The sequence below is a fragment of the Lactuca saligna genome, chromosome 1 (assembly GCF_052625555.1).
Source record: "Lactuca saligna cultivar CGN05327 chromosome 1, ASM5262555v1, whole genome shotgun sequence".
Classification (NCBI taxonomy): Eukaryota; Viridiplantae; Streptophyta; class Magnoliopsida; order Asterales; family Asteraceae; genus Lactuca; species Lactuca saligna.
Genome location: NC_136417.1, coordinates 193,313,735 through 193,328,449, shown reverse-complemented (window position 1 = coordinate 193,328,449; position 14,715 = coordinate 193,313,735).

Genomic DNA, 14,715 nt, shown 5'->3' with positions numbered 1-14,715 from the left:
TCCGAGCGTCTGGATTAGGCAAAACCGGGATTTTTTCATGTTTATCTTATGGAAACTTACCTTAATCATATTAGATCAACCCTAATTAGATTTTTTGATATATATGACTATTATCTTGATCTAATTAAAGATATTTATCATCTAATAAAATATTTAATTTCCTTATGTGATAAATGATTAATTATTTTGATAATTATCTTAAAAGAAATCTTGGATAAATCAAATAAAGATAATTAGTATATTAATTGTTAATTGGAATTATTTGTTATTTGATCCTTCATGTTTTAAATGTTTAAAACCTACCCTAAAGTTTTTGAAATTTATATTTGTGATTAAAAGTTTTAATTTAGACAACTTAAATTTCAAACCCTAGATTTTGAAAAAAAATTTAAAATACAACCCTATACTAATATGATATTACTAGAATAATATATATATATGTATAACTAAATGCTAGTCTTACCGTTAGTAGGCCTCATTCACGAAGTCGATCTATAAGGTGGGTATAAGGTTGCGGCCTATAAAATGGCGCTTAATGGGTGTACACTCACACCCACCGCTTGCTTGATTGGTGGAGGGTCGTTAGCCGAACAGGTAGGATAGGGCAACCTCATCTTCTCATTAAAAGTATAATAAGAAATACAAAGTAACTACACGTTTTAAAAATTTCCCAATCTTAGTTACTTTAGGAAAAGTGAATTGATGCAATCCCATGAAATTACACTTTGCACCTTGCTAAGAAGTTAGTGGAGCGTGTGTGGTTTACCGGCACACTAATTGGTTCTAAGCGAAGGTGGCAAAGGGTGATTCATTGTTTATCATAGTTCGATGGAGCGTGTGTGGTTTACCGGCACATCGAATAGGTGATCGTTACAATGAAGGCACCATGTGAGTTTGCATGGTAATTCACACCCGCTTTGTGATCCTCAGCATCCCAATCACAAACGAGAGGGGCATATCGAGATTTAAACATGCCATTGAATAGTTTCAATGAACCTCATCCGAACCTAGGAATTCTCAAAAACACTTAGGACTAACAGTTTAAGTTTTGTGATGGAGAATTAGTGAATCGTCATTCACTTACCTTCAATTTATTTGCATGTTAGATTACGGCATCCCTTTTCTAGTATGTAAATGTTATTGTTGGATCCTAGCCCTAATATTCTTATTGGGTGATAATTAGGGATTCTTATTCTAATCTATCTTTGTCCTTTCTATAGATGTCCAACGCAAACAACGCTGCTGCTAGTTCTTTCATGTTGATGAGCCTTTGCCAAAAGGTCACCTTCGATGGAACGAACTTTAGCGAATGGATAAGATACATTCGCACCATTGCTCGCTATGAGGATAAAGAGTATGTCCTCGATGAGAAGCTCGAGAAAATCAACCCCGAAGTTGCTACTCCCGAAGAAATCACCGCCTTTGAAACTCATGAGCGAGATGCAACGAAGGTACATTGCATCATGATCGCCACCATGAACTCCGAATTCCAAAAGTCCTACGAGGACATGTATCCATACGAGATGCATCAAGACTTGTTGGAGAGATACCACCAAAATGCGAGACAAGAGCGTTACGAGATTTTCACTAACATGATCTCCGCTAAGATGGGTCATGGAGAATCTCTTACCGTGCACCTGCAAAAGATGCAAAGGTATGTCGACCGCCTTCGCAAGTTAAATGTTGACTTCGGTGAAGACTTGGCGATCGACATGGTGCTTCACTCTTTGCCTCCAATGTACAACCAATTTAGGATGACCTACCAGATGAACAAAGAAGAGGTCACCCTAAGCAAACTCCAAGGTCTCTTGAGGGTCGCTGAGAGCAACTTCAAGGACAAGTCTGTTGCACCTACTCCCAATCCGTCCGCTGCTCCTGTCTTGGCTATTAGTCAAGGGAAGGGAAAGAAGAGGAAAGCTTCATCGAATAACTATCGCAAGGTGAAAGCCCGAGATGGTGCCTCTTCTAGTGGGACCAAAGTTGATCCCTCTAAGCCCTGCTCCAACCCAAAGGAGGCAGAGTGCCACCACTGCCACAAGATAGGACATTGGAAGAGAAGCTGCCCGGATTACCTGCAAGCGATCAAAGAAGGAAAGATCAAGCCATCTTTCACAGGTATATACACAATCAAATCTAACGATTCTAATCATGCTATTTCTTGGGTTCTTGATACCGGTTGTGGTTATCACATTTGTTCTAATGTGCAGGGACTAAGAAGAAGTAGGGATGTAGAGCAAGGAAGGATCAATCTAATCATGGGGAACAGAAGATCGTCGCCTGTGACCAAGATTGGAGTGTATTCTTTAGTGCTTAGGAATAGTTTGGTTTTAGATTTGAACACTTGTTGCTATTCGCCAGAAATGGCTAGAAACATCATTTCATTTCATGGTTTATATAGACAAGGATTTAGATTTTCTTTTAATAATGAGAATGGTTCTATTTTGACTTATCTAAATGGTGTCTTTTACTTTGAAGCTATACCATGTAATGGAATATATGAAACTGTTATGATTGTTGATAACTTAGGAAATGATGTTTTGAATATTGATTCTTCCACTAGTATGGATAAAGCATCCTTGTGGCATTGTCGTCTTGGACATGTCAACAAGAAACGCATAGCACAACTCCAAAAGGATGGAGTGTTGGAATCATTCGACCTTAGGGAAGATGACACATGCGAGTCTTGTTTACTTGGAAAGATGACTAAGTCACCCTTCACGAGTACTTGTGAAATGGGTGAGGGGCTATTGGACCTAATACATACCGATGTATATGGACCCTTTAGATCAACCACGAAGGATGGGAACCGCTTCTATGTGACTTTTACCGATGACTATAGTAGATATGGGTATATCTACTTAATCAAGCAAAAGTCAGAAAGCTTTGAAAAGTTCAAAGAGTTCAAGAATGAAGTGGAGAATCAATTGGGCAGGAAAATCAAGATGCTTCGATCCGATCGAGGAGGAGAGTACCTAAGTCTTGAATTGCACGATTATCTCAAGGAGTGTGGAATAGTTTCGCAATTGACGCCTCCTAGGACACCGCAGTTGAATGGTGTGGTAGAAAGGCATAATCGAACCTTATTGGATATGGTTCGCTCTATGATGAGTCGTGCTTCACTACCTATCTTCTTTTGGGGGTATGCCTTAGAGATTGCCGCCCATATCCTTAACCGAGTTCCTACTAAGAAGGTTACCAAAACACCTCACGAGATGTGGACAGGGAAAGCTCCCTCGTTGGCACATATCAAGGTTTGGGTTTGCGAGGCTTTCGTAAGACGAGATACTCACGACAAACTTGAACCTCGAAGTGAGTGATGTATTTTCATCAGCTACCCGCAAACATCCTTTGGATATCTTTTCTATAGACCGAAAGACAATGTTGTCTTTGTTGCGAGGAGAGGAGTTTTCCGAGAGCGATAACTCATAAGCCAAGGAGACAGTGGGAGGCAAATCGAACTTGAAGAAATTCAAGAGTCGATAGATGAAGGAACCTCTACCGCTGGCATTCAACCCGAGGAGGAAACTCCGGTTGAACCGATTGACGAATCCTTACCTCTCAGACGTTCCGATAGAGTTAGAGTTCAACCCCAGTTTTATGGTTTTCATATTACTACCGAAGGGGACACGTATATTAGTGATGGTACACTAGTAAATCTTGATGAACCTAATAGCTATAAGGAAGCCATAGCAGGCCCAGAGTCTGCGAAATGGAAAGAGGCAATGGATAGCGAGATCCAATCCATGTACGATAACCAAGTTTGGAATTTGGTTGATTATGTGCCCGAACGTAAGACCGTTGGGTGCAAATGGATCTTCAAAAAGAAGACCGACGTGGATGGGAACGTACACACATATAAGGCGCGATTGGTCGCGTAGGTCTGTACTCAAACTCCCGGAGTTGACTATGATGAGACCTTCTCACCAGTTGCGAAGATTAAATCTATTAGAGTGATGCTAGCAATTGCCGCATTTCATGATTATGAGATTTGGAAAATGGATGTCAAGACTGCTTTCCGTAACGGAAAGTTGGCTGAGGATGTTTACATGGCTCAGCCAGAGGGGTTTGTGGATCCGAAGCATCCGAATAGAGTGTGTAAGCTTGAGAAGTCCATTTATGGACTTAAGCAAGCATCTCGCAGATGGAATCTTTGCTTCGATGAGAAAGTCAAAGAGTTTGGATTTGTACGAAGCGAAGACGAATCTTGTGTATATGTCAAAGCTAGTGGGAGTATAGTCAGCTTCCTTGTTCTATATGTCAATGACATATTACTCATAGGGAACGACATCGCAACTCTGCAGGAGGTTAAGTCCTGGCTCGGGAAGTGTTTCGCTATGAAGGACCTCGGAGAGGCTTCTTACATTTTGGGAATAAGGATAGTAAGAGAAAGAAGTAAGAGACTAATTGGACTTAGTCAGAATACTTACTTAGAGAAGGTACTAAAACGTTTTAGTATGGAAAACTCAAAGAAGGGAGAATTACCGATACAAGGAAATGCCAAGTTGAGTAAGACTCAAAGTCCGAGTACCGAAGCTGAGATAGCAGAAATGAGCCGAGTACCATACGCTTCCATAGTTGGCTCAATCATGTACGCTATGACTTGTACTCGCCCTGATGTAGCCTTCGCTTTGAGCATGGTTAGCAGATATCAAGGGAACCTGGCAAAGCACATTGGATTGCGATGAAGAACATCCTTAAGTACATTCGGAGGACGAAAGAATGGTTCTTAGTCCTTGGAGGGAGTGATGACTTGAAGCTGCAAGGGTATAGTGACGCCAGCTTTCAGACCGACAGGGAAAACTACCGTTCGCAGTCAGGCTGGGTCTTTACCCTAAATGGAGGAGCAGTGACATGGAAGAGTTCCAAGCAGGAAACCGTAGCTGATTCAACGTGCGAATCAGAGTACATCGCAGCGAGCGAAGCGTCGAAGGAGGCAATATGGCTAAAGAACTTCATTGGTGATCTTGGAGTTGTGCCGGCCATAAAGGAGCCCATGGAGATTTTCTGTGATAACGAAGGTGCGGTTGCCTTGACCAAGGAACCGAGGGATCATGGTAGATCTCGACATATCGACAGAAAATATCACTTCATTAGACATCGTGTAGAAGAAGGACAACTCGTAGTGAAGAGGATATCATCAAAAGATAACCCAGCAGATCCGCTTACGAAGGGACTGAGTATGGTTAAGCACTTGCAGCATGCTAGGAGTATTGGGCTGAAGAATGATATTAGTATAGATTAGATAGTATTAGAAACGTATAATAGATAAATGTAATTAACATTTGATGATTAAATAAATGAGTTTTATTTATAAGTAAAGTTACTGTCATATGTTAATTGTTTAACTATTGTTTCACTTTGCATGTTTTGACTTCCAGAATAATTAAGGTTATTAAGAATAATAGAAATTGTTCAAATGGTCCACAATCGTTCATATGTTGGGAGTAGATATGAATGAAGATTGTCATGAATTGGTGTGTAGAATGTCTAAATGGTGTTAGACATAGCAAGGGTTGCTGCAACGTTCATGAGTGCTTATGAACTGGTTTTGAGCATTGGAATAAACCCGCGCTTGCTGGAATCACCTTATGGAATACGATATAAAAGGTGATCGCAAGACGATAATATCATATAGTCTTAAAACCTTGATATATGGTTTATTATTTGTTAATTGATTGTACATTGATAATGCTAAAACGCATCAGTAACTCGGTGTTATAAAACGCATTGTTGTGTATAGTTGGTTAATCAATAAGTAAATGCATATAAGTCGAAGTTTATCTGTAACTTTTATCTAAGAAGGTAAAAGCGATATCTCGGCCGCTCGATGATTTGATTTGACTTATGTGTCGGGCCCGGTCAGAACTGAATTGATGTGTTTGATTAAGTTCTATGTCAAATAAATCAGAGATCGAGAAACCTAAATGCTTGACTAACCATTCCATAGGATTGTCGGCATGATATCTAACAGAGGACTGTACGATCCCTTATCTAAAGGACAAGATTGATTAGATCAGAGTTGACAGCATCTTTGAGAGCTACGATTGCAAACCGAATTGTACTTGCATAGTTACTAGACTTATCCAAGTGGGAGACTGTTGGAATAGTGTCTAAGGCTGCAACTATAATGGGCAAGTATTTGATCCGGTTGTGCATGGTCCTTTTGGGTTGCCTTCACCATAGCAACTTGATGGATGATTTGTTAAGAGAGATTAGATATTATAAGGAATAATATATGGTTATTTGATTAATATAAGTCATAAATTAATTGGAATTAATTTGGTGACTTAAAGAGATTAATTAAATAAAGGGGTATAAACTGTCAATTGTTTGATAGTTAAACTTTAGACTATAAATCCATTGGGATATGCTTTGGATGAATTCTATGAGATATAGGATAGCTAAAATCGTCAAAAGGCTTATCTATGGAATGGATTTGGATAGCCTTAAGAGAAGATTATCCAATTAGGGTTTAGGTTGTAACCCTTAAGGAGTCTACAAGTATAAATAGACCCTAGGGGTGAAGGAATTCGACACACCATCTAAAGTAGAGATACTCTGGCCGAATTCCTCCCCTCTCTTCTCTCCTAAATCATCTTGCTTGCTATTGGTGTTTGTAAGCCATTAGAGGAGTGACATTTGTGACTCTAGAAGCTCCAAGACAACAAGATCAACAAGGAATCCAAAGGTATGATTCTAGATCTGTTTCAATGTTGTTATTTAACCTAATTAGCCATTAGAAGTCTTGGATTCAAAGCATGTTTAATTAGAAAGCCTAGATCCAAGCATTAGGGTTTTGCATGCGCACATAGGAAAGTTCTTATGGCTAAAACCCATCAGTTCTGTCATCCAAGAGCGTAGGCTGTATGAGCAAGTTTCAGGCAAGCAGGGCGGGATACAGACCAAGGGTTTTGTAAAAAGGGTGATTGATTGTGGAAGGCCTAGGATTAGGCCGAGATTGAGTATATAGGATGGAGTTAGAGTTCAGAACCCCTAGAGGGCTAGAACAGTATGCATGGGAGAGTTTTCCAGGAGGGATAATTCGAGATGATGAATGCTAGTTGAGCAGTATGGATAGACATAAGGCCGGTGGGCGTACCAATCAGGCCGAAGGTCCGGGGACGGTCCAGACAGGCTGAAGGCCCTGGAGAGCGGTCCAAACATGTTGAAGGTTCTGAGAGTGGTCCAGATTGGCTGAAGGCCTGGATAGGCGGTCCAGTCATGCTGAAGACTCTGCATGTGTTGATAGATTTGTGTAAGGGGATGGAATGAGTATGTTGTGATGTGATAGCATCAGGAGGTCTGGCCCGGGTATCGATCATGATTCGTGGAATGTTGTGCATGGACCCGAGAGTCCTTGCGAGCAAGTTCAGAGCATTTGGGGTGCACGGGATAGCGGTTATGCTATAAGGGAATGGTGTAGCATTGGGCGAGCACCATGGCACTTGCCGTAGTGACAAGTCGGCCAAGTAGATTTCCTTGGATAAGGAAAGGGAAAGGTATGTAGCTCCGAGAGGGAGTGTAAGTTCACGGAAGTGAAAGCAGTAGCACGGAGGTATGATTGAGCAATGTGTTTGCGTCGGTGGTATGGAATCACATCCGGGTTGGATGTCTGCGGAGGTCTCGGAAGGAGTTCCGAGGGTGTAGAGCCAAAGAGGCTCGCAAGGGATGAAAGGATGGAGCCTTGGATTCCCAGTTTGGTGTGAACAAGAAATTATGCACGTTGTGGTAATTCATCCTGGGGGATGTTTGGAGGTGTCGTCAGTGCGTCGGGTTTTCCCAACCCGAGGATGCTAGATCTAGTTCAGCATGTGTATGTGATTGCAGAGGAGAACTCATGGGAGTTGCTCTGAAGCTGAAGGACTTGTCATCCTATCAGCATGGAAGGGATAGAGTGGGACTCAGAAAGGGAGCAGGTTAAGTCTCAGCAGTGAATTCGGTGAAGGATGTGTCTGACGAGGAAAATAATAGCAGTACAGTACTGGGTCAGGATCCCGGTGGTTCAAAGTTATATCTAGCTCGTAAGAGTCAAGTGATTGTTGTGATCTGGAATGAGAAAAGTACCATGGAGTGGTACTCGGTTGATAAGTGTGGTATCTGATAAAAGTGGTTATCAGAGGATGAAGCTGATGGCCGGCTTGAGGCAGTGCTCAGGACAACGCAGGGAAAGAGTTGGGTTCCGGGTTTCGGTGGTAGCGTTTTGAGGAACCTGGTTTGGTTAATGTCAGGTGGTGCATTGTGAGAGTAGTTTCTGGAGTTGTGTTGTCGCAGGCTTCGAGGTCGAAGCCCAATCTAAGTGTGAGAGAATTGTAACATCCCGAAAATTCAGAAGTAGAGTTGAAGGGTTAAAAGTGTAAATAAGAAGGTCGACTCGACATCTATGGTTAGACTCGGTGATTCGAGTCGCATCTCAAGTCGCGTGATAAGTGACCAACACGGCGAGTGGCATGGGTGGACTCGGCAACTTGGTGTTGTGTGGAGAAAACCCTAATTCTGTGGGTTGAGCCCTATATAAAGAACATAATACCCTCTCTCCAGCCTCTTTACTCTCCCTTGAAGTCCAGAAACCCTAACTTTCGGTTGTGAGAGAGTTGGAGAGCATTTGGAGCCTTTGTGGAAGGAATCTTGGGGAGAAATCGAAGAACAAGAAGGTTGCAGCAAGGGGCTTTGTAGGGATTTAGTTTTTTCATCAGTTGGAGCTTTCATTTGAGGTAACAATCTGCTGTTTGAGCTTTTGTGCATCTAGATCTATCATTTGTGGGGGTTTTGTGGTATAAATGAGGTCCATCTCAAGTTTGGTGTAAGATCTGAGGTTGCTACCTCAGATCTAGGTTGTTAATAATCCAAAAAGCCATGAAGTCTATGCTCAAGAGTTGGTGGTGAAGTTCTTTTGTCCCAAACCCTAGCCCTATAGTATATTATGCTTAGATCTCTTTGGATTCGCGTAAAGTTTGCCACTTTACGTGATGGATGGCTTGTAGAAGAGTGGATCTATGGATTTGAGACCCTGCATGGCTTGGAAAGCCTATATATGGGTTAAGAGCTAGTGGTACTCAGCGAGTCACATGGGTGTACTCGGTGAGTTGTATGAAGATAGGCAGAAACTCGACAAGTTGGAAGAACAACTCGGAGAGTTGGTTGAAGATAGCCTTGGACTCGGTGAGTCTGTTCTTGGACTCGGCGAGTCTGGTCGTGAGGAGTTAACCTTTCCTGGTTGAGCTGTGAATCAATGAGTCAAGGGACGACTCGGTGAGTTGAGTAGGAAGTGACTCAGAGTTCGTGGGACTCAGCGAGACTTGGGGCGACTCAGCGAGTTCGGTCGCGATATAGGAGTTTTCAGAGTTGAGGGAGTCGACGAGTCAACGGGCTAACTCAGCAAGTAGGGTCAGTCAGGAAATTTGACTTTAACTGAGGACTTTGACTTTGACCAAGAGTTAACCAGTTGACTTCTAGGGGTAATTTGGTAATTATTGGTATTTATTGAGTTCGGTCTTTTGGTATGGTCAGTGGTGGAGTTCGTGTTAGAGGTTGGAGCAACGTGATCCTATCTTTACAGTCAGTAGTTGCGAGGTGAGTTATCCTCACTATATCTACAGGGTCTAAGGCACCAAGGCCGGCCCTTTATCGGATTGTAATCCGGGTATCGTTGTTATGTTGTTGCTTTGCTATGTTTGTATCCTGGTATATAGGATGATGCTATGTTAGAGACCTGGTTAAGGTCGGTATCCTGGTATATAGGATGATGCTATGCTAGTGACCGGTTAGGTCGGTATCCTGTTTAGAGTATGTTATGTTATGTGATCTGCTAGATCAGTTTGATTGGATGTGAATAGTTATATGATTGTCTGTTTATGTGCACATGGTTGTTGAACTGGGGTTGGGTTGAGGCAGGTCCTGCTTTGTGTTGTAGGCCAACATACCTAGGGCGGACCGGTTATCCCGAAGGCCCAGCGAACGGTCCGGATAGGCTGTAGGCCCCGTGAGGGCAGACCAGACGTGCCGAGGCTCGGAGAGTGGACCAGGCCGACTGAAGGCCCGGTGCAGGCGGACCAGTCATACTGTAGACTCAGAGAGTGGTCCAGGTGGGTTGAAGGCCCGGTGCGGGCGGACCAACCACACTGTAGACTCGATGGATATGGCTAGACTCAGAGGGTGAACCAGGTGGACTGAAGGCCCGGTAGGGCGGACCAGTCACACAGTAGACCCAAAGTGTGTGGCTGTTCTGTTCGGTTGTGATATGTTATGCGTGGTATATGTGGTTGGTATTTTCGGGGTATCTCACTAAACTTTCGGGCTTACAATTGTGGTTTAATGTTTTTCAGGTAGTTCAGGAGACTGTGGCAAGGCGAAGGCGTGATCGTACCGCTCCTCATGTTTATGTCTTACGATATGGTTCGGGGAAGACTCTAATAATAATTGTATTGAAAACCTTTCTGTAATGATTTAACGAAACTGGGTTGTTTTTGAAAAGTTTAAATTGGCTTAAATTTTTAGAGTGTTACATCTAGAAAAACAATACCTTATTGACTTTCTTACCAAAGTTCAAATTTCCGATACTAGATTGCTTTGATAAAACTTTATCAATATCATACATCTTATCTTGGATAGCTCACAGGTGTGTCTAAACAATTTTAAGAACTATGAAAAGGTATGCCATAATCATAGTCTCGATTGTTTAGACCTTTTCCACTTCTCACAAGTCCATGTTAGTGTGCTGGTTAACCACACATGCTCCACTAACAACTTTGAGAATGCAAATATCACAATTTCTATCTAGCTAAAATCTACTTAGTGAAAGTGTTTCCTGACCATCATTTTCATGATTCGGAGAGAAACCTTATGACACTTAGATTTAATGGTGTATATGTTCTTATCCATGTGAATTCTCAAAACCATAGTCACAAGACAAGGATAATGACAAATCCAAACTCATATGGACTAAACTCAATCTTAATTTCTTGCCATGTAGTAGCTCAAGGGACTGCCAATGCTTCTGTAACACTCAGAATCATAAAGACCAAGAAAGAAAACAAAAACCATAATTCAAAGGGGTCAACTCGTCGAGTCCATAGGTGAGCTCGACGAGTTGGAGCGGGTTCCATGTTGGGATTTTAGTGACCGACTCGGCGATTCGGAGGGATTGACTCGGCGAGTCAGGTATGGGTTGGAAAACCCTAATTTTCAGGCTTGGTGCCCTATTTAAGCATCATTTCAGGCCTTCACCGAGCCTCCATCACTCCCTTTACCTTCCATCAAAACCCTAAGCCTCCATTGTAGTACTCTCAAGCTTTCTTTGCCATTTGGGTGTTTAGAAGAAAAAAGGAAGAAAGGAACCTTGGGTGATTCAAGAAGTGGTAGTGGGCTCTGAGTTGGTGTGCTATTTCTGATCATTAGAAGGTATGGAGCTCATACCTTGGTTGTCATTCATTTAGATTCCCTTTCCTAGTTAGATTTTATATTTTTGGGCCATTTCCAAGGCTAGCTCGTGTATTATGCCTTTGTGAGCAAATAGAACTTCAGATCTAGGGTTGTCTTGGCCCAAAAACCCATAGAGTAGCAGTCTTTGGTGTGTTGATGAAGCATGCTTGTCTCAAAACCTAGCCCTAGAGTGTTTTAAGCCTATAGCTCCTTGGTTTTACGTAAAGTTTACAACTTTACATGAAGGATGGGCCTTAGAAGAGTGGATCTACAGTTTGGAGCCCCTGCATGGCTCGAAAAGCCACTGTATGGATTAAGAACTGAAGCTACTCGGCGAGTCACATGGGTGGACTTGGAGAGTTGTATGAAGATAGGTAGGAACTCGACGAGTTGGAAGAACAACTCGGCGAGTCTGTTGAAGATTGTCATGGAATTGGCGGGTCTGTTCTTGGACTCGACGAGTTGGATCTCAGAACCTCAACCTTTTCTGGTTAAGACTTAGATCGGTAAGTTGAGTGGTGACTCAGTGAGTTGGACAGGATGGGACTCGGAGATCGTTGAACTCGACGAGTCGGTGGGGTGACTCGGCGAGTTGAGGCATATTGTGAGAGTTTCTAAGTACAAGGACTCGACGAGTCAAGGGGTTGACTCGGCGAGTAGAGTCAGTCAGGAAGGTTGACTTTGACCAGGACTTTGACTTTGTCAAGAGTGGACTTAATTAGCTTCTACAGTTTAGTTTAGATCTAAGTGATATATATATATATATATATATATATATATATATATATATATATATATATATATATATTGATATTGGTAGCTTAGGGAGCTAGTGAAGTAGCGGTTCAGAGAATTGTCGGACAACAGCCAGAGGGTTACCAGCAAAGTTCAACAGTGCAGGTGAGTTTCCTTTTGTGTGAATGGGTCTACGGCCACAATGTCGGCCGATGTATTTATGAGTAGGAAGACCCGAGGGTTAGCCCTAGGCATTGTTTGCTATTATGATATTCAGGACCAAGGTCCAATGTCGTGCGGGTGCCCAAGCAGTGGTGTGCATGATAGAGTGTACTTGTTGTCTGTGTGATGCATTTATGTGCCTGGTAGGGAGATGAGTGTGGGCGAGGTCTCGTATCTCACCAATAGCAGAGTATGGATGGTGTTCCATATCTCATTAGTAGCAGAGCAGGGGCGAGGCCCAAGATAGGTATGGAGTGAGTATGCGCGGGGGGGGGGGGGGGGAGGTGTATCTCACTTATAGTAGGAGCTTAGACGGGGTTCCATGACTCACTAAGAATAGGATATTGGTGAGGCCTTAGGACGAGAATATAGTAGGGTATGTTGAGTTATGTGTTATATGCTATTTTGTATTATGAGGTTAGCGGGAGGGGCCCAGAGACAGGTGGGGCCTAAAAGAAACAGATCTGTATCCGAGCAGGGCTCGAAGCTAGGCGGGGCCTGGAGTGGCGGGACCGTTTTAGCGGCAAGGCGCGAGGTAGGGGCATCGCCCAAAATAGAGTGCGTGGCCCAGTATGTGCTATACGTGTTTGCTCGGAGTATGTGGTAGGTTGGGGAACTCACTGAGCTTCGTGCTTATGGTTTTCAGTTTTGGTTTCATGTACTTTCGGTAGCGGAGGGAAGAGCTCGGGGTGATCGCATGGCACACAGCATTAAATAGACAGCCTGGGATGTTTTACTCTGATAATGAGAATATGTTTTTAATTAATACTCTAAATGTACGTTATGAATTATGACATGGCTTTTATAAATATGGTTTTAGTAATGTTTAAAGAAAATTTTCAGTCGTGATTTTTGGGACGTTACAGCTTCCAAGTTGTTGTGCAACCAATTGAGAACTCTAAGAACTTATATGCAAAGCCAACTTTAATTGGAATGGGCACAAAATATGTCAACACGATAGGTTATAAACCTCAAGTGAAGAGCATCAGGTTTTATTCTTGATTAGTTCTTGAGACTTTCAAGACCTTTAAGACTCCCACTATCCTCTTGACATATAAGACTTTCTTGTCAGATATTCAAGATATAGTGTGGATTCTAATCAAGAGAAACTCTTCACACAATTGGCCTTAGTTGGTCTTTGTTTTATCCAGAACATCACAACTTACCAATTTCAAATGTACAAGAGTAGAAAACTTTTACTCTTACATTTGACAAGTGTTTTAAACATTCTTTAGGACATGTCACTCAAGTTACAATCTTAGAGTATAACTCTCAGAATTGTTTTTTTTTTTTTTTGGAACGAAGTATGAATCATCTTCTTGATTTAACCACTTCAACAATTCATACCTCCTCTTCTTAGCTATCAGAATGCACTTAGAGGATGAATTGTGATAAGGTCTATTAATCATTAAGACGATCATATAACATGATACTAAAGTACTCTCCCATCTTTTCAGATTTGAGAAACTTTTATCCTTCTGCCTAATTTGATTCTTCTTATTCGTTCTGCCATACACTGAGATCTTTTTAATGCTTCAGAATTATACTTAGGCCTCTAAGTATTACCATATTTACTAGACTTAGTAAATCATGATGAATAGTCTTATCCATCTCTTGTGGAGGACTTTGGCCAGTGCACAAGAATGTATACTCAATCCCTTAGTCCTTCACTTGACTCACATATACATGTGAACAAGGAACTAGTCTTAATTTTCCAAAGATGAATAATTCTCATTCATCATACTATACAACTTGCATGATTCCAAGTTTTGGTCCAATTGAAACTTGGGCGATGAGGATCTTTTCTTATTTGGTAAATTTAGACATTACCACAAATGAACGAATCAATTTCATGTTTCCACTCTTGCTATTAATGGAATCATATAAGCAACAATTTTTTTCCCTTTTTCTTTCCTCAAATGCCATTGTAAGGATATTTTAAAATAAATAAAAACAAAAATTTTCCTTTTTTTTTAAAAAATGCGGAAAAACTATCCTTACAATGCAAAAGCGCATGAAAACTTTGTTGTTATCTATTCCTAAGCAGTATACCATAACTCCTATGAAGTAGCTCAAGAATCTGATCTTCAACCTATGTGATAGAAATCCATCTACACGATTAGATTCAACATATTCTTTCTTTAATTTTCTTCACTTTTCTTTGACTCTTAAAAACATCAACATGTGACCCAGTCACATCATGTATCAAGAATCTCAGAATAGAAACTTAGCATAGTTAGATAGTGGACTTTACCTGAAGTAGGGTCAAACTTATTGACTTTAACATCCTTAGGTAAAATTGGCAGCTTCGCAACTAATGACCCTTCCTTTGGCAATAAA